Genomic DNA, 20,745 nt, shown 5'->3' with positions numbered 1-20,745 from the left:
AAAATGCCGTCGAACCAAAAATTCTCTCGAGAAATTGCTGGTCGAAATAGAAGGTGCTCGGATTCATCTTCTAGGCCGATCGCCATCATAGACAACGTTTCCCGCTTTTTCTCAAATGTAATTGAGTCGCCACTTGTGGTTTACCCTGGGCAACGTTCTTGGCAACGAGACTGCAGTGATCGATGAGTTTGATCATTTCCGAAAAATGGTTATCTGGCAAAATATCCGGGCGTTAAGAAAAAAAAAGGCGATAAATTTTTCAAAAGCAGCATTTTACTTTTTTTCAAGGGCTTACCTTACTTTTCGATTGCATTTCATAAAATTTGTACGTTCATGTCTCAAGCTTTAAAAATTGGTAAATTATATAAATATTTGTTACCCTAATAGATGTATAATAAATAACCTGTCATAGCAGAACCAGATGCGTTAGAATACTGCAGCAATTGGAGTAAAGCACAACTTTATTTATTCATTTATTGACAGCCTTTGTCGACATTTTAGGAAATAAAAAGATCCAGCAACGAAAATATTATCATTGTGGTTACAATTCTAGGTACTGACAACCAAAAGTTATGATGACCAATTAAACAATGAGATCGATTAACAAGACCGAGAATAATGTTTAAAATGTCTTTACTGCTACCGCACGATTTCTGAAATGTGCTTGAGGAGGTGAAATTATGATAATGTTTTTGTAATTGTCAGTGGCGCGAAAGAAACTTAGAGAGGTAAAGAAAATGCACTCTAAAATACTTAATAAAAGATTCCCAAAGGAAATATGCGGCTTTTGTCTAGCAACTTCATTTTTTTTAAAAGAACGGAAACATTTTTAGAATTCCTATCATGAAGTTGCATGATCCATCTTAAATTGACTTCTTAATCTATCTAATTTATTCATTGACTGACTTATCATTGATTGTATACTTATTGATCTTATCAAAATTGGACACGTAATGTCCTTGAATTTTTTAAAATTTAGTAATTTCGTAAAATAACTCCGGATGTTTTTCATTTCAAATTTTTATAATGAATAACTAGGTATAGAAATACAGGGAATGGACAAGTTGGAGCGAGTGTATGTTATGAGAATATTTGAATAAAACAATAGTAACCTTAATATATTTGAACAAACAATATAATAACTTTCAGCCTATCTTTTTTCTAAAACGAATATTGCAAATTCGAAATATTAACAACATATGCATAATTAGAATTTCCCTGCAATATACTTTATTTGTGTAATTCAAAATGGCTGATATCATGGATTTATATTTTGAATTTACGTATTATATCTGTTTCCTATTTAATGAAACATAATAAGGAAAATTCAGACTTGGTTTAGCGTTAATATTTATTCAAATGTAATGAGTCATGTGCAAAGTTTTAAACTCCTAGATTTTTTGACTTCGAGCTCTGAGATATGACTTATCTACTCATATTCGGAGGAATTTGTGATCTCCACTGTACTGTTTCACACCCCTGAGGATCATGTGCTACTGACTTTCAAAGTTACAAATTTCTGCGCTTTAAGAGGTTTCGGAAAAGATATCGGAAATAATAATGATATGTTTGAGATTAATGTTACACTTGATTACTATCGGGTTTTGACGAAAGTTTCCCGGCACCGCAAATAACATATTCGCAAACAGTTCTTATTGGCGTGTTAGTCATATTTTGTCAAACGATCTTTAGCATTTCAAAGAAAAAGACTTGCTTTAGAACACTGTATTGTGAAATTTCTAAAAATATATCGTTATTATTAAGTACAAGATGTCTGAAATAGAACTATCACGCTACCAGATTAGAACCATCATTTACTTCTAGTTCTGTTGCAAAAAAGTCAGCTACAGAATGTTACCAAATCATATGTACAGCTTTAGGTACTAATGTTGTGTCATATGACACAACATGTGACATGTGAAGGTTAGTACCGAAAGTTCCAAAGCAAGGAGTAGAGCACTCTGGCCGGCCTACTGATGTTGATGAGACCCGCCCGCGAGAACTTGTGGAAAAAGATAAGTATGCAACAACTCGAGAGCTTGTTAAGAAGTTAGACGTTGCTGCCATATGCATTAGTGGCGCTATGCATCGTATGAACTTGACATACAAGTTCAATCGCTGGGTGCTGCATGAGCTGACTCAAGCAGATAAGAACAGACGTGTTCGGGCCTACACTAATCTGTTGGAATATCAACGCAAGGACAAAATTCTGGACTGGATCGCCACTTGTGATGGAATGTAGATTTACAACACAGGCCGAAAAGAGGGTTGATTTGCCACCCCCTGGTGAGACCGTCAGCAGCGTCGCGAAGCGCAATTATAAAAACAAAACGATCATGCGTTGTATCTGGTGGACTGCAGTGGTATTATCCACAAAGAGTATCTGCAAAAAAAGGTAAAACCCTCAACAGTAAGGCGTACAGCGAGATGCTAGTCCGTGTTGATGATGCTCCATCAAGGAAAAACATAGAACTGTGTTCCGGCTCAAAATCAAGATAATGCAAGACCACATGTGTCTTCATTTACCGGCTGGGCTCTGTGCAGACTCGAATGGGATCTTTTTCCGCACCCATCATATAGCCCGACATCGCTCCTTCGGACTTCTACTTTATTTCACACCTGCAGGTACATTTTGCTGGGGCTATCTTCCATTCCGCACAGGACATCCGAAATGAGGTTGATCTATTTTTGGAGTTTTCCACCAAGTTTCTGAACAGAAGGATTTGAAAAACTACCAAAACATTGGCAGAAAATCATAGATTTTGGTGGTGATTACTACCCGTCCTAAAGATACAGCTTTCATGGTTTTTTCCCCCTAACTTTATTAAGAACTTTTTTTGCCGAAAACGTTCGTTACAACCAGAAATTTTTGCATTGATAAGCATATTTAATTGTCATAAAAAATCAACATACTTTTGCTTCTACCGAAAGACTTCGATTTTAGTGTTTTAATACTCGTACATGAAATCGGGGGGGGGGGCTGTTGTTTCCACTGCGCAAGAAAAGTCGTGCTTCAACTCATTTCAGAATAGGAAGTATTGCAAAACTATTCACGCGTAGTAATCGCGATAATACAACCGTACTCTAGCAACATATACATATAGACATTTATTATTCTTTTTAAAAATTTGTACTTAAATTTTTACTTTCATTAAAAGGCACAGCTGTGCAATTTATAAAATCTTTATATCATGTTAAGCTGATATTTGTATTGGATTAGACTGCACTTTTAAAATTTTTTTGACATGCCATGTAACTGCGTGAAGACCGCTAGATATTTCGAATCAGGGAATACGAGAAATAAATTATTCCTTCGACTGGAATCGAACAATGGAACTTCCTTTTGCCAACTGGACGTGCTAACCACCATAGAATGCACAAAAAAAAAAAATACGAAAATTCCTTACAAATATTACTTAAAATTTCGGTACGTCAGTATTAAAAGCAGATATCGCGCTTATTCATTAAAATTGACAAACATAATTCCCCAAACTATATTATTAAAATTTCCAATGTCGTTAAAGGCACACGCTATGATTGTTTTAACAAGGAAGTACCACAAAATTGTTTTATTGAAACAATTAAACTCTCCTTACAGATGACTGGTCCAAGATGGCTGATCATATACACTGGTGGTGCAAAAATTAAGGACGAGACGGTTTTTTCAGTATAACTTTGTACAAAAGCTTTCCAAATCAACACATTTAATACCGTAATATCTTCAATACGTAAGGACATGAGTAATGTAAGCAACACTTACTAAAAGAGAAATCAGAGGGATAAAAAGAAGCGTTATTTAAAAAGTAGCATGGAGCGCAATGCGACTGAAGGCCGAAACATCCCTGTGATGGGTGTCCAGCAAGAAACATCCGGTCTTTAATAGGGGATATGATCTCCCCTGACTGCTAGGCAGGTTTCACAGCGTCTGCCCATGCTGAGAATGAGTGTGTCAATGAGTTGTTGAGGTATTCGTCTGCCCATTCGTCTTGCAGCGCCAATCGAAGCTCCGGAATCGTTACTGGTGGTCAGTTACGAGCTGCCAAGCGTCTGCCAAGAAAATCCCATACATGCTCGATGGGATTGAGATCCGGAGATCGTGCCGGCCAATCCATACGTCCAATATCCTCAATCTCTAAGAGCTGTTCGGCAGCTACTGTGCGATGACATGGTGCATTGTCGTCCATGAAAAGGAACTGCGGACCCATAGCGCATCTAAAAAGACGCACATATGGAAGAAGAATCTCGTTTCAATAACGGGTCGCGTTGACTGGACCTGCGTCGAAGATGTGAAGGTCTGTACGATTACCAAGCATGATGCCTCCCCAAACGAGAACACCGCCACCTCCATACCTGTCCCTTTCAATGATGTTCGAGGGATGAGTGCGGCTTCCCCGCTCTCTCCAGATGAGTATGCGATGAGAATCGCTACTCAGACTGAATCTGCTCTCATCTGTAAAGAGTACTCGTCCCCATTCATTGTCTCTCCAATTCCGGTGTTCCCGGCACCACAGAGAACGCCTTCTCTGATGGGCAGGCGTTAGAGGTACACACCGTACAGGCCGTCGTGCAAACAGACCACCACCACGCAGTCTTCTGGCCACGGTAAAACGCGATATCGGTCGTCCAGTCGCCTGTGTCGTGTGTCTAGTGATTTCTCCCCCTGTCTGCCGCCTGTTTCTTCTGGCCTGTAAGGCAATGTACCGGTCATCTGCGGGTGTGGTTCCTCGTGGACGACCACTACTAAACCCCCGGATAGCTGTTCCTGTAGTTTGAAATTGTCTCCAAAGTCGTGAAACGATCCTGTGAGCAATTCCGAACTCTGCAGCCACACTTGTCACACTGGGGCCTTCCTCCAACTTCCCAATGATTCGACCTCGGGTAAAAGCATCCGGATGTTGTCAAACAGATTGATTATTCGCCATTTCTCGCTGAGGCAGCAACTCGGTGTGATTTTAACTGCTATACGGCGTGCAATCTCTTTGCCAGAAATACTGATCTTACACCGACAACATGCTTTATACTACTCAGACACTCCCCCATTACGTCTACTTGCATATCTGCGCATTGCTACCGTACATCACCTTACTTAATCTCCTGATTGGTCTTTCTGTCCGCTCTGCCTCTTCGTTCAGCTGATATGCTAATTTTTCGACTTCGTCCTTAATTTTTGCACACCAGTGTAGCTTGCTTTGTATTATTTTTAAGTTCTACTTGAAATAACAGTTAAATATCTGAAGTTTCGGATAACATAGCTAAGCTGCAATTTTAACCTTCCATAATGTGTAAGTTGTATTATGTTCAGAATTTTCACAAAATTTTTGAACTTAAACACCTTCCCGGGAAAATAGAACTTTCGGCACCTGCCTCCGGGAAAATAAAACTTTATGGGTATGTGTTTATACTTTTAAGGATAATATAATAATTTAAGAATGATAACTTGCACGGTTAATAAAAACGAAAACTTATGCTATAAAGATTTTAAGTTTTACTAACGTTTATTTTATTTTAAACTCTGCTATCCTCTATTATTTTCCATTTCCGGGCAGAACAAGCGCGAGTAGGATTTTTATGCTAATGCGTTTGCAAACTGTAAAAAGTATTTAAGAAGTAGCTTCTAGCCAAGACAGAGAGAGCCTTTATGCTGCCGTACTAGGCGCGTGCTTTTCAGTCAGTTCGTGTCTGTCTTTAGGCCAGAACGTAGTTCCTGCTGATATAATTGGCGTATTGTAGTATTTGCACCTAGCTCACTAATTACGCAGGTTCAAAAGGCCAATCTTCGCGTTAATAGTCTCTGTAATGCCATTAAGTTTAATTCTTATTAGGCTAGTTATTAAGTGAATACTTCTAACTTTTTACGTTTTAGACCAAAAGAGTTGGTCTCTGTATACCGAAGTGCGGAAGCGCCTGTACGCTATGAGAAATAAAGGGTAAAGTTAACCCTTCTTACTTGTTTGTCGATTCCACGCACACACGAACATAGCTTGAGTAAGCTCCCTGTTCTCACTCAGGAATTCTGGATGTTTCAGAAGGCAGTAGTTTTGATAATACTAGTGCTTATTAATGCAGGAAAGTGACACAAAAGTATTTTTTCGTGGGATTTTCATAAATATGTAAATATTTACTAAGTAAATTTGACTTATGTAGAAAAAGTAATGCGTAACACGATGATGGATGTTTTCATAGTATCAATTATTTATGACAATCATATTGTTATTTATTTCATAATATTAATTGTTATCACAATGAACTAGTAAAGCCGATGTTTCGGTTTTAAATTGAAATAGAGATCCAGGTACTAAATTTCTAAAAGTAAATGATATATACTCTAATTCGCAGAATGTATCTAGCTTACCTCCACATAGTCCAGTTGTGCGTCCTGCCAACATCGTTTGGAGGTCAAAATGAAGGCCGGACTCCGTTTTACTATTCATACTGACTGGCACCTACAGAGGCTTGGCACCTAGAACAAGAATAATATTTTTTTATGTAAGCCTTCAGAAAGTACTTTTCACTTAACATAAATTCTAAAAATAAATGTAGAGATTAGTCTTCTTTTATTGAGCAAAAAGAACAAGTATAACAATGTAGACTTCAGACACTCCCTAGTCATAAAAGTCTGATTCTGTCTCTAGAATATTAATATCTCCAGTTCTTATTAATTCAGGATTCTCCGGAGAGATATTTATTTTGGGAGCGCTATTTCATTTATTTTGGTCATGGCATAATAAGCTGCAGTGTGTAGTCAAATTGCTCTTATTTTGTGAGTTCTGGAACAGTAATATATTAAAGTAAAAGTAATATTTTTTTAATTCACTAATGGCCAATATATATGTAGAATTTTAGTCTGTTTAGTATAGAGGTATGGTGTTAGGTAATTTCGTTCATATTTAGAGAAACTACAATTTAAATTGATAGAAATTCATAAAGAGAACCAGACTTCAATATATTTCAGCATTGTAACCACAATCTGCTTTTTAAAATCTAAGTATAATTATCAAATTCTGACTAAACTGATAAAAAGTTTATAAATTTACCGATAAAAATCAATTATTTTTTTTTTACTAGTTTAGAAAGCGTTTTAAACGTTTCAAAGTTTTAAAATGTAGAAGAACGTTTGAGGCGCGTTACGGCCGCCATGCGGAAGTTTCACTTGAACACGCTAGACGCGTTACGGCCGACTAAGAGGTTAATGTATATTTTTATAATATTTTATATAGGAGTGGTTAATTTAGCTTCTGTAGTGGTAGAAATTATCAGAAGAAATATCTTTTATCCATGTTGGACAGAAACTATTTTTTAATTCTCCAATTTATTTATGTAGTCGATTATTAACTTGATAAAAATTAATTTGGGCGAAATTAATGCAGTAAATAAATCATTTTATTTTATTGCTTTTCTGTTTTCTCTGTAATTTAGCTAATTATAATTTATAATTGGAGAAAATTGTTTAGATTATTCATTTCGAGAAAACGAATAAAGTGCAAAGCATTATAATGTTCTACAGCACAAAAACAATAAAAGAAAGCTCGCAAAAGTGTGAAATATATTTTTTTAAATTTAAATGAACTTTTAATGGAAAAAAATTCGAGTTATTAGGTATCTTCACAAAAACTCTTTTTAATTTGATCAGTGATATTTAAGCTAGCCTTATATATATATGTTTAATTTATAAATTTATAACACTTTCTCTCTTCGTGCTGCATGACGTTACTGGTAGTGTGCTAGCCGTGGATATCGGAAAATCTATGGTTCGAATCATGGCAGGGCATAGTTGATCTCTCACGTTTAGCTCCTAACAAACTCCACAAATTGATGCCGAATGGAAAGATGGCATGGGCATCAGCAATATCAAACTATGGGTATCTGCGACATCAAAATTTGATATAAAAATGGCATCTTAATTCTCTTGTCCCCGAAATTTTGTTATAAATACAATTTTCGTAATCCACTGTCTTATCAAATTTAAAATTTATTTCAACCTCACTTTCTGTAAGCAATAATGAGCACTTAAATACCAAAGAGGGCAGTCAGGTTCCTCATTATATCCTCACTGCTTCGCTCTTTTTTTTCATGTGACACTTCGCTGAATTCCATACAGGGCTAGCCTTATTATCCTCCTTTCCCCGTTGCTGAGCGTCAGTTTCGAGTCATGGTCGAACAATTTAACATGTTAATTAATCTCAATTTCCAGGGAAGTAATTGTGTAGGGAAAGGGAGGACTTTGATGCAAATTTGCGTCACTAACTCCTCACACTACGCTGCGTCCCCCTCCACATTACTAGGTTTCGAACGCTACTCCTGTCTGGGATTAAGAAGGAGTTCGAATTGTCAGTGGAATGCGTGGTAATGATGTAAACAAACTGATCGATTTTACTAAGGGCGCTCTAAGCACGCTGCTGACCGTTGGTATAGATGTAAATGGGCAATAAACTGCTTAAATGAGCAATGGGCAAGTTTGATTTCACTAGTTATATATATACAATAATATAAAAATAATAACTGATTGAAATTAGAAATGCAGTTACTTTTGATTAAAAAATGCTTGATTTTATACCATAGTTTCCTTAGATTTTGCAAACTCATATCCTTTGATTAGTAGGTGCTTAAATAATAATAATAATAATTATAATATTTGATAAGTATATGAGTGACGCCGCCCAATCGGGATAGTGGTTAGTGCCGCTGACTGTCCTACCGAAGGGCCCGGGTTCGAATCCCGGAGAAGGCATGAATGTTTGTAAATGTATAATGTCTGTGCGGCATGGTTGCACTCTGCGACGAAAGTCATCTCGAAAGTTGATGGTTGGGGAAGAGTGGGTCGGAGGCCCTCGACCTGTCTTCTCGGGGTGCTCTCCATCAAACTGGGGGCGGAACTGAAAAGTCGTACTGTCACCTGTAAAATGCTCAATGCTTTTGCCAACGACACGCGCAATCTTGCACTCCTTGCCACGATGAAATTTCGTGGGCTTATTCTGATTTTACGGTCAGACAAAAGAGATAAGTCACAACAGCAGTATGTGAGTAAATAATTATAATCTTTAGCCTAATAAATTACGATAAAGAACATTGTCAGTAGGGTCAGTTTCATCATTAGACGAATCTGGGTGATTGCCTAGGAGCATCAAGACACAGAGGCGCTTGTTTTACTCACAAAGAAAGAAAAGATTGATTGTTAAATCTTTCGAATTTTTTATCATTTTAGTAAAATGTGTGTGTATAGATTTTGCAAATGAATTTACAGTAAAATCTCTTATGACAACTATTTTGCACAGACGACTGATCTTGAAGTTACCAGTATTTCTGGCAACATAAGTAAATCAGTATGAAAAATCACCGAATGGCGTGATCTCTAAGGTGGCTTTCTGAAAAAAGGAAATTACACCGTATGTGTGTATAAAGTTCATTTTGAATTAAGGAAAGCAATACTATAGTCTGCTACTTTAAAATAGGAACTTCAAAGTTATTTCCTGCCCCCCCCCCTCGATTCGATTGGTATGTACAGAAACAACAGCTGCGGAAAATGTCAAGTCGCTTGAGATTCCTCCCCACCCATACTTCATTTCCGTTTAGCATGTCTCGCTTCTTGAGTAATGAAAGCTGATTTGAATTACAGTCTCAAGTCAGGTGAGGAAGTGAGTGTTCTGCGGTGAAGACGACACGAGTTTCGATTTCAAATGGCTGGGGAGAGGGGCTGGCAACGGGCTTGACGTGCCTATTTTAAAGTAACAGACTGAGACCCCATCCAAAATCACGCTTAATCTAAGTAGTAACGAATTACTTTCCAGCATATTTTAGTTCGAATGTTACTAGGTACTTTTTGGAAGCAGAGAAGTGAAAAATGAGCAACGCCTTCGCCGGGAATCAAACCACGGATCTCTGGAATACGCGCCCAGCGTGCAGACCACCACACCACGAAGGCTTTAGAAATAACTTATATACTCCCCATTTTAAAGGGCCACTGGAGTTTTAGGAGACCCAATCGCCAAATCCTGGGTCTGGAGAATCATCATCCACCACCTTTTTAATTCGGGCGCCACTGTAGATACATTAGGCATTTTTTAGAAGCAGGAGAAGTGTAAAATGAGCGAAGCCTTCGCCGGGAATCGAACCACGGAACTGACCTCTGGAATACGAGTCCAGCGTGCAGATCACCACACCACGTTGGCATGCTAAGAAGGCTGAAGAAATACCTTATACCCTTTTATAGCGTTATTTTTAGATTTTCTTGGAGATCTGGGATCTTTTTTCTCACATCAGTTAATGATAACTTATTTTTTTGCTATACGCCACTCCAGCTTACGGGTAGTTTCACAGAAGCACTCGGCTGGCACAGGCAAAAAGCGGAGAAAAGTTACATAAATGAAGTGTTTATATTTATTCTGTCTCCATTTGTAATTTATCAGCAGTAATCACTCAAAGCAAACAAAACTCTAATCCCGAATCGGTCCGTGGTTTAAATGATTTCAGGGAGCAAACGCGATAATTTTTTGCTTCTTTTCTCTTGGAATTAACGTAAAAATTTAGACTACGCTTACTATTTTTTAATGACGAGTTTAATTTTCTGAGGACTTTTGTATAATTAAAAAAAAAAAAAACTTTCTTTTGTACAGCTGAGAATCTTTTTTTTATTAGCGGTTCATGTTCCGTAACAGTCCTGCAACACTGAGAGTACGGTATAAGAACTTTCCAGATGCTCGTTAAGCGAAAAATTGGGGAAAAAAAAATACATGACCGTAATTAGAAAAGTGCATTTTTTATTCTGTTGCTTGTGGGCATTAGACGATGCGAATAATGTGGAAGGAATTGTTACCATAAAACAACTGTTCTGTTTTTGCTTGCAAATTCTTTTCGTGGTGTTTCTGTTCCTTCAAGAACAGTTTCAATAATGAAATGCTTGAGTGTTGATAAAGTATCGCTGATCTTGTTTCGCTGTACGTCATTACTTGGTACAGCCGTTCGTAAGATGTTTATAAATAATACTCTGAACGTTTACACTGCTTGCAAGATAAAAAACTTTTAACAGTTTGGGAATTTTCGTCTTAATGGCCACAAATATCTCTTTTAAAACAATACATGCTGAGAACTTTACAAAGAGGGAAACTGCTTAAAAGAATCCAAGAATTTATGGGGAATCAGAAATCATTCTCGAGATGTATGTAATATAAAGATCAGTTAATTTCAAATTGCAGCAATCTCCTCATCTCTCTTTTGTGAAATTTGTTTCGTAGTTTGTCTAGGAAAGATTGCTTGCTTTAAATTATGTCTTATGAGACATTTAAAAGCAAAGATACTGAATTACATTGTCTGATAGTAACACAGCACATGACATGATTGTCATCTAATGCTTACGCAACTGACTATCATTTGGAACGTGCACTAGGGAGGCCTTCGGCTTGGTGAAGCCTGAAATATTAAAAAAATAGTACTAACACATAGAGGCGTAACGTGTATTCAGCTCTGAGCATACACCCATGGATTCACAGATAGATCCGTTAATTAACAATGTGAATTCAATGTATTACATTAAGTTATAAGGATATATGATAGGGTTTGTAAAAACTTATTTCATTCCCTCGTGTGTTCTGCTGTGATGTAAGTGATTAGCATGCCTAGCTAGCATTGGAAGATTCATAGCTTCGAATCTCGATGAGGCCACGGGTAGTGTTTCATGTTTCCTATTCAAAGAAACATAATAGTTTGCACAATTGTTCCAGAACGAAAAAGTGGACGAAAACTCGTCATTACTTAGATTTAACTGACAGATCCTGCTGCTTCTTCCCAGAAGATACGTGACTCGAGTTTTGGCAAGGTTCATTTATGTTCCCTACTTCGAGAAACCTAATGGTCTACGATAGATCTAATATTTATTTAAGATCAAACACTGCTGTTCAGCAGATTTATTGAATTTTGGGGGACGGAAGGAAGACCTTAATTTTGAAAGTCATATATTATTCCTCCTTTGATATAATTGCGGGAATCTGGCATTTCAAGAATGGTTATTACGGATAATCAACTATCCTATTATGGTTAATAAGTAGGCTTCTATCTCGGAAGTATTATTTGTAGAAAACAATAAACTACGTTGCATTCGTCATTACAAATTTAGAGCAGAACTTTTCTTATTACTTTGGAAATAATATATTTTTATTGAAATGTTATAGCATCTCTTTAATAGCTAAAATAACATTAAAATACGTAAATAAACCGTTTTAGCGAAAAGTGATTCTAATTGCGATTTGGGTTCTAGTTGATCTTCATTAGTAGCAAATGGATAATGGAAAAAATATATGCTTCATAAAATCATTTTAGCATTCTATGAAGTATATGTATCATCAAATACTGATAAAATTTGTTCCAAGTCATTTTTTAATATACATTAAAATTAATTTTCAAATGTTTACCTTCATTATCAAATGTAGATCTTCTTTTAATTGGTTCAAAAACAGAGTTTCGTATATTATTGGATAATTGAAATTCATTTTTTCTGCATTTAATATTAGCATATTTCAGCTGTACGGTATTTTCTTTTTTCCTCTCACGAAATAATTAATTTCACATTCTCTCTTGTAAGTAATATGCTTAGAAATTTGATAAATTTCGAAAGCTTCTAAAAATAACCAGGTATGAAACAACAAAAGTTTCATTAGCTTCATAACTTGATTAATTCTATAGTAATTAATTAGTTAATGCGTTTTACTATTTTTCATACCGAAATGATGAATGTATTTCGTTCTATGTTATCGTATAAATAACAACTTATTAATAGTGCAGATGTTTTAAAACCGAAAAATAATATATGAAAGTTCTAAAGGAATCAAATAAATATAATTGTAGCTTTGAATGAGGTTTTAGTTACTAATACTGCTAATTGAGGATTTGGTTAGTCATTTTTTTAGTACTCTTTCAACTGATTAAAAAAAAATTCATGCGAAATGCATTATGAGACTATATTTATCTGAAAAAAAGTATTGGCATGAAATATTCAGAAAAATCGACCACGTGAATAAACTTTTCAGTATGTCATTTCATTAATTATTGAGTTTTCATGTTTAATTTTCAAGTAAACGAAAAAAAAGCTGTTCTGTATAAAAAGGTAACTTAAGTTCGTTATCTTTTTTTCCTAATCTGAAAAAAAGAAGTTAAAGAAGAAATTAGTCAAATGAATTGCAGATTTATTCTTCAGCTTGTAAGTGAGCTAATATTTAAAAATTCTTTACATATCGAATATATTTTGGAGCAACCAATATTTATGTACTATCATTTTGTCTTTTAAATATTTTTAAATCGAGAGAAAGACGCACAGCTTCTTTCTAATACCCCAGAAGCCTACATTATGTGTGTTTTCCAAGAATCGGTGTCAAGATTCATAAAGTATTTTGCGAAATATACTGAAAATTTGAGTATTGAGTAATTTGAGTAAATATGTTAAACCAATGGTTCTTTATCTTAAGGAGGGATGCATTTGGGAAGAAATTTATAAAAATTGGCTCGCATTCCCGCTATAGCTAGGCCATTCAGTCTCAGGGATCCGAGTTTAGAAGAACAGTAGTGTTCCGTGCACTTTGGGACTCCAGTATTGGCAATGCCTATTGGAGTTACAAAATCAGGACTCGATTAAATAATCTGTCCCTTATGAAGAATTATAAAATAATTTCGGGGTTTCCTAGAAATTGGCATCCAGAAGATAATCAAGTCTTCCTTGAAATTGTTTTGTTTTTTAACACTATAGCTCATTAGTAGACACTGGTTCCTCTTCTTCAGGAACAAAAGTATTTTGCTGTCTGAACTGTGCCTGACGGCACTTGGGACTGATGGAGTTTTATTTGAAATGTACACCAAACCAAGATTGCATTTTTTTTTTCTAATTTTATTCTGGCGTATTCCCTCTTGCAATATAACTAAGCACTGCTTGCTGCCGCCCAGACGACCTTTAAATGTAATGAAAGGAATTCAAAATATTTGTTCCCTTATTATATCCTATGTTTCGTGTGCCCTTATTATGTCATATGTCATCACATGAGAGATTTGTCTCATATGCCTCATGTGTTATATTCCCGTGTTTCTCTTACAGTGTAACTGAGCATTATTTCCTGCCCCTTCCACAGACGCCTTTTAGAGGTAATATAAGGAATACAAAATATTTGTCTCGTGTGCCTCATGTATCCTTAGTACTCAGCATATCTAATTTTCAACTGAAAGATTCAAGTTCAATTTAGAGCCTTCTCTTCTTTTTCTGTCTCATCTGAAACCTGCAAATGGAAATTGAGAGCAGTACATGATTTTATAATAAATCAGATGTAAAGAATGAATTTGAAAGATTAAGAACTACTTTACATTGATATGACTGACAAAAATTAAGGACAAAAAGTGTTAGGGGATAAGTCTTAAAACCACGGGGGGGGGATAAGATGCCAAATCCAAATAATATTAAAGTTTTAGTCCGAGCTCTGACATGTTGAGATTGATAATATCAAAGACAGTGATATTCTGGGATTGTAGGCGAGCGCTACTGAATGCAGTATCGCTTCCAAAATCTGTAGTGTTTGTCAACTGTTGTCACGCAGTCCAGGCTCAAAGGAAATTATTCAGAATGTCTGAGTAGAGCAAGTTCACGCCGTCGTGTCTGTGAAGATACGAGGGTAATGGGTCATAATTTTAAGGAGGCGAGTGGTTCGCATGAGCTTTTGGAATTGACACGGTTATTGTGGCGAGAGAGAACTGCAGGAATGCGCAACTATGTAACATAGTTGGACTACACTTGTGATGAATCGAGATAAAATTCAAAGGACTGACATATATAGATCTGACTAGAACATAATAAATACCCAGTATGGTTTCGAGCTTTGATAGTGGAAATATGTTCATTTAGATCTAAAGCATAAAATATTATTGCTAAAATAAAATAAGGATACATTATACATGTGTAAGAAATTACCTCATTCCCCATGTCGTGGTGTAAATGGGTAGCACATCTAGCTAGCAATTAGAAGATTGGTGAATCGAATTCTGGTGAAGGCACATTTGATTTTTCATGCTTTCTCGTCCTGAATATCTAATAGTATCTACGCATGTCTATCAAAAAGTATAACATCTTTTTGATAATTAATTATTATTAGCTATTTATTTTTAATTGATGAATTTCAATTAACTCTTCTACCTGTACCTACATTTTGATGGACACAATCCATTTTTTTTTTTGTTAATATAGCGTTACAAAATCTAACTGACTGTAATAAAAAAATGCGGGTCGTAGTAATCTTTAATTTCTAAGATGCGGTTGTTTTCAAATTCAAGATTTTTAAACAGAAGTACACAAATTTTGCTGAAACAGTATTATAAATTATTCGCACTTAACTTTCAAACTTAACTAAGCCTCTTTATAAACACTTGTATTGATGCAGACAAGAAGAATAAAAGTAGAGAAAGAGATTTATCTCTGTAGATACGACATTCGGTTATTCAACATATAAAAATTCATTCTACAAAAAGGTTATTATTATTTAATTACTATACTATGTGTTTCATTCAAGATAAATCGTCCATATATCTTTTACGTGAGTCTGTTTTAATTAGCTCAGGGTTGTAGGGCTGCTAAAATTAACTTCAAAACTTTCACTAACTATTAAACATGATTAACATTTCACTATATGATAATTATACAGCAGAGCCATATTAGTAAATAAATAATTTGAGTGTGCCGCATGGCTAGTCCTGCGCTAAAGAAATAAATCATTATTTATCTCTTTCGGAAATTTAGAAATTCAGACATAAAAAAGTGTGTTTTAAATAATTAAATAACATGGAAGTGTGCTTTTAACTTGAGAAAATTACTATCATGAATCTGACCCACATATGTAACAGAAGGATGCACATTACGTGTAATGAAATTAATCTTCATTCTTAAATCTTTCCGTGTACAGTGTCATTAATTTTTATTTAATATGCTCTGACAATTAATTCATTATGCCAACACGCGCTTCAAGAACGTTAATTTTAATCAAAAAATAATCTTCCGAGATGAAATTCATTTCTACTTAATTAAATATGCTAATAACTAAAATTGTCATTTTTGGTGCGCAAACGATCCATGAGAGTTGCACGAGAAGCTCTTGCATTCGGAGAAGATTATTCTATGGAGAGTTTTATGGCATAATAACATTCATCCGATTATTATTATTTTTTTTTTTTTTTCGGCTTCTCCAAAATGAGGGAGCCACATGCCACACTGTTGATGCCACACTCTCAACACATTCTAAAAAAACATTTGGTGAAAATTTGGTCAGTTTCACAAAACAACCGTTAGTTGGTATCCCAGGAACCACAATTTAACTTTTTTAGATTATTTTTTGTAAGATTATTTGAAACCAATGACTGATGCGAACAAACCGCCAACCCATGAAACATCAAGAATAACATCAAATGCTGCAATCGTGACACTGTAGAGACATTAGGTTATTTTTGTACGGGAGACATGAAAAATGAGCAATGCCGTCGCCGGGACTGGGACCTGGACCCGCTGCATACGCGCCGAGTGTGCTGCCGTTACACCACGAAGGTATGCAAAAAGGAGATAAATTGAAGATCTTACATTTCGGATTATGTTAACACTTTTCGAGGCGTGTAGACAATAAATGTGTAACATCTTAATGTGACTAATATAACGGTTCGAAAATTTTAGGAAGAGTCCACTAATGGATTTTCTAATGCCCAAAATCATAAAAAAAAAAAAAAAAAAAAAAAAAAAAAAATTGAAGGGAAGAGGTTGCATAAAAATTTTAAACCCGATCTTCGTATTAGCTGAAATTTCTCGGTCGCAGTTTTTAATTAAACAATTAAGACAGATCTATTAGTTTAAGAATTAATTCCTACAAATTAAGCGTTCAAAAAATAAAATTGCATTATTAAAATTTACAGGAATTCCAGATAATCTGCGGAAGGTGAATTATTCCATCAGAAATTAACGCCATGTCGAGACTTTTGCATTTATTTAATAAAGGAAGGAATTAATTATTTAAGCTATGTACTTTTTACATTCGCTTTGATTATGTAGGAGCTTGCAACAAATATTTCCGCAAGTTTAAAGGCAACAATTTGTATTTTGCCAAGACGAGAATTTCTGGTTATGAAAACAATAAGATCTCTCTTCCAGATGTCAGAGAGGGAATGCATATATTAATAGTTTTTTGATTCTGAGATTACTTTATTAGGAATAACTACTGACTGAATAAGAATTGTTTTAGCTGCTTTAAATGCTGCAATTAATGATTTTAATTCAACAGAAAAAGCATAAAAGATGTGTGTCATTGAATGAATAACTTGGGGGAATGGTTTTTCCCCCCCACATATTTCTTGGTCTTTCTCCTGTTGAGTAATACTTCTGCTTAATGGAATGACTTACTTACTTAATTGACTAATGTAATTGTGATCTGAGAGTTTTCTTTGAGTGCTTTCTTGAAGAGACAAGAGCTTTCTATAAAAATAAGGCTGCCCAAACAGTATAGTGAGGGGTTATGGAAGCCTACTGCGGTACCGAAGGGCCGGGGTTTGAATCCCGGAGAAATCAAAGATGTTTGTAAATGTATAGTGTCCGTACGGTATGGGACACTCTAAATATACGGCGAGACGACAGTTCTCTCGAGAGGTTGGTGGGGGACCTTTGCATCCGTTCCCCCGGGATGCTCTACATCAAAATTTGGGGCGGAACATAGCAAAGTCATACTGTCACCTGTATGGTGCTCAAGGCTCTTGCGAACGATACACTCAATCTTGCATTCCTTGCCACGATGAATTTCGTGGAATTGTTCTGATGTTACTATCAGACAAGTGAGATAAGTCGCAACACAACAACAACTTAAAAATAAGAAAGGAAAAAAAAAGAGATTTCTATAAAGAAATTAACTGGTCTTATATAAGAGATAAATGCAAGCTATTTAAGGAGAAAGTGTCTCGGCCAAGTCAAACGGTAGTGGACTCGCTATCTCTTCAAGGCGTTTGAGCGTCTTTCCAACGATCTAAATTCAGAATACTTCATTTGTCAACACCAACCGGTCTCCGGAGGAAGAAGCTCTTGGGTTTGAATCCTAACCGAAACCAAAATAGTAACAAACCTTGAAAATAGCAACAGTATGAAAATAAAAATGTTTTTTGATACTTAAACACTAAAATCAAACATATTTTTACATAAAATGGTTCTACAATGCAAGGAAATTTTCTTTGAGTCACGCTGTGAATAGCGATTTGAGTACATCCACAATATATACGATGACTTAGAAAAGACATCAAAACATTCTGTTCTAGTTCTGTCTTTCCTTGCAAGTGTTATGCGAAATTCACCTGTGTGAAAAGACATTGACGTATTATCCAGATAAAAGCATGAGATATAGTTACATTCTGTATACATCTTCACCGAACTTGTATACAATAGGTTACTGGCCGAACGCTTAGAAAATGGGATGTTTGTTAGTTAAACAACAAGGACAAAGGAACGGGATCTTTGCTTACCGTCATAGCCTTTTTCCAAAGATAATACAGAGATGACGTCGAAGACTTATCCTTTTTTTCTTGATAAATTCTCTTGTTCCGCCTTTTCAGTGTATCTCGAGTCAAACTGGATATGCTACACAGAACATGTTTCATTTTTCTCTTGTTTCTTCACTTGAAGGCTGAAATCGATGAAATTCTGCGAAGAAGTGAACGTGAATGATGCACATATTTAATCCTATTCCTTGAGCTGCGCTGGTTGGGGGCACCAGGTGCGGGGGGTGGAGGTCTGGAAATCCTTTCCGTTCTTGGAAAGATGCTTCTCGTAGCTTAGCCATAAAAAAGATAAATGTACGAGACAAAGCTTTTACTCTTTATTTTGCTTTAACGAAGCGTATTGTTTTATTGGAGAAAACTTTCTGACTAATCGCAACTATATCTCATTGTACTGGAAAGGGATGGGGCACATCCTGAGTGGATGAACGCCAATATACATTAAAAATATTTATCGGTGGATCGAAATTCTGCGTAATGTTTCCATTCTTACGGAAGATATCTTAGAAATAATGGAAATAACAAAAGGAAATGGAAATTTGTATTAAACGCAGTTGAAAGAGTTACTTGTTTATGCTTTCTTTAATGGAAATATTACGAATTCTGAAGCAGTTTAAGCGGAATTGAAATTGTGCTTTTATTTTGATCCATTATGCCTTTTACTGTCCACTTACAGCGGCCACTCATTTACCTCAACTGACCTGCGGCATAAACTCTTTTAAGAAATTCATTATCAAAAACGCCCACCAGCCGCCGAGCGGTAAAGTCACTGAACACTGGTAGCTCGGTCCGAAGTTCGAATCCCGCGAACGGGCTGGCTGCATGGGCGTTTTCGTGGTTTTCCCCATGTGTAACGTGTATACGAGCCAGCTTCCCTTAGAAAGCCCTCCTCCAGATAGTCCTAGTGTGCTTTGCTATAATTAAATAAACCAAACCATTAAGAACCGTGCATCAATAAACTACATCTGCAATATAATCTTCAGCTACTTCAGCTTTGGTTCAAAACATTTGTCAAATAGAATGAAGACGCCAGTAAAGTTCGGAAATGATAACCACAATAAACCAAGTACTAAAGAAACCAGACTGTTTATTATTATGCACCAGGAAAAGATCTGAAATCTATTATGTATCTACTGTCGCCCTTGTCTGGCCGTGTCAAAAGTATTTTTGTTGTAATAAACTCCTGATAGGATGTTGGAGACAATTAATTCCTGCTAACCTTTAGTAGCGACGAGAAGTATGCATTCTCTGTCACCTGTATTTCTGATCTCAGGTGTTGCGAGACAGAAACATTCTTTATCTAATCTTCATTTCTGCATATTATGAGAAAATTTTGATTTGTTATTAATAATTCAGATTTGGTTATTACATACAATTTGATTCATAATTCACCTAGAAGTTTCGAAAGTATATAGTGTGGGATGGCATCGTTCATTATAATCGGATGAAGCGACAAGCTGTGAGAATAAATCTTTTACTTTTCCGATGATAGAATTCAGACGATTCCGCCATTAAGACGATGACGCGATTAAAAGATGTTTGCATATTAAAGATGATTCCTTCTCTTCATCTGTAAATAATCTCACCTATTTCCTTCTACGTATGTAATTACTTTGTAGTTTGGTGCAAATTAAATATTCAAGTTTTACATAAATCGGACTAGTTTATTAGCCCCTAGACAGCCACATCGGAAGTAAGTTCACAAACATCATATTCCTAGACAGTAAGTACCGATTCTACAGATTCGGGCGCTCAGGCCGGGATGAGCCTAGGAAGAAGCATTATGAATATTACAAAATAAGAGAAGTAAGTTTTGTTTCGATTATTTCCACATTGTTACTTCTAAGAATAGTGTTTGTTCTATGATATTGTGAATTAAGATGACTACCTTAAATTCTATTCCTAGAATTTCAAATTCTTTAAAGACTGGGCCTACTAAGTCAATTAAATTTTTACATCAAATTGTGTTTGGAACTTTAGGGGATCGAAAAAATAGAGCTAGATTGCGTAACTTTTGTGGTTTTCCATCTGATTTTAATATTGAAGAAACAAAACAAAAATTACTTAAAACTCTTACTGCAAATGATTTTATTTCTCTGTGTAATTTGTTACATCTTAATTATGATTCAAATCTTGATAAAAACTGTGATTTAATATTGAATAGTCTTTGTGATTTTAAGCTCTTAAAATCCGAAAGTGATGACGATGATG

The 20,745-nt window shown here is 35.7% G+C and overlaps 2 protein-coding genes across 5 annotated transcripts in view; one reads left to right on the top strand and one right to left on the bottom strand.

Moving 5' to 3' along the window:
- The window catches only part of LOC118185850 (tetraspanin-9-like), a 367,713-nt gene that overhangs the window by 47,859 nt on the left and 299,109 nt on the right, over positions 1–20,745 (bottom strand). For both annotated transcript variants that reach the window (XM_035355764.2, XM_035355765.2), the window contains one exon: positions 6,353–6,460. The gene's annotated coding sequence lies outside the window, so the exon portion shown is untranslated. The remainder of the gene's footprint in view (positions 1–6,352; positions 6,461–20,745) is intronic.
- Positions 1–20,745, top strand: part of LOC118191787 (uncharacterized) — a 426,838-nt gene that overhangs the window by 156,752 nt on the left and 249,341 nt on the right. The gene's annotated exons all lie outside the window — the stretch shown is intronic.

This window comes from Stegodyphus dumicola, chromosome 6 (genome assembly GCF_044657685.1).
Source record: "Stegodyphus dumicola isolate Sdum_Otavi_A_Nest chromosome 6, ASM4465768v1".
NCBI classification, from domain to species: Eukaryota; Metazoa; Arthropoda; class Arachnida; order Araneae; family Eresidae; genus Stegodyphus; species Stegodyphus dumicola.
This window is presented reverse-complemented; position numbering and strand designations above follow the sequence as displayed.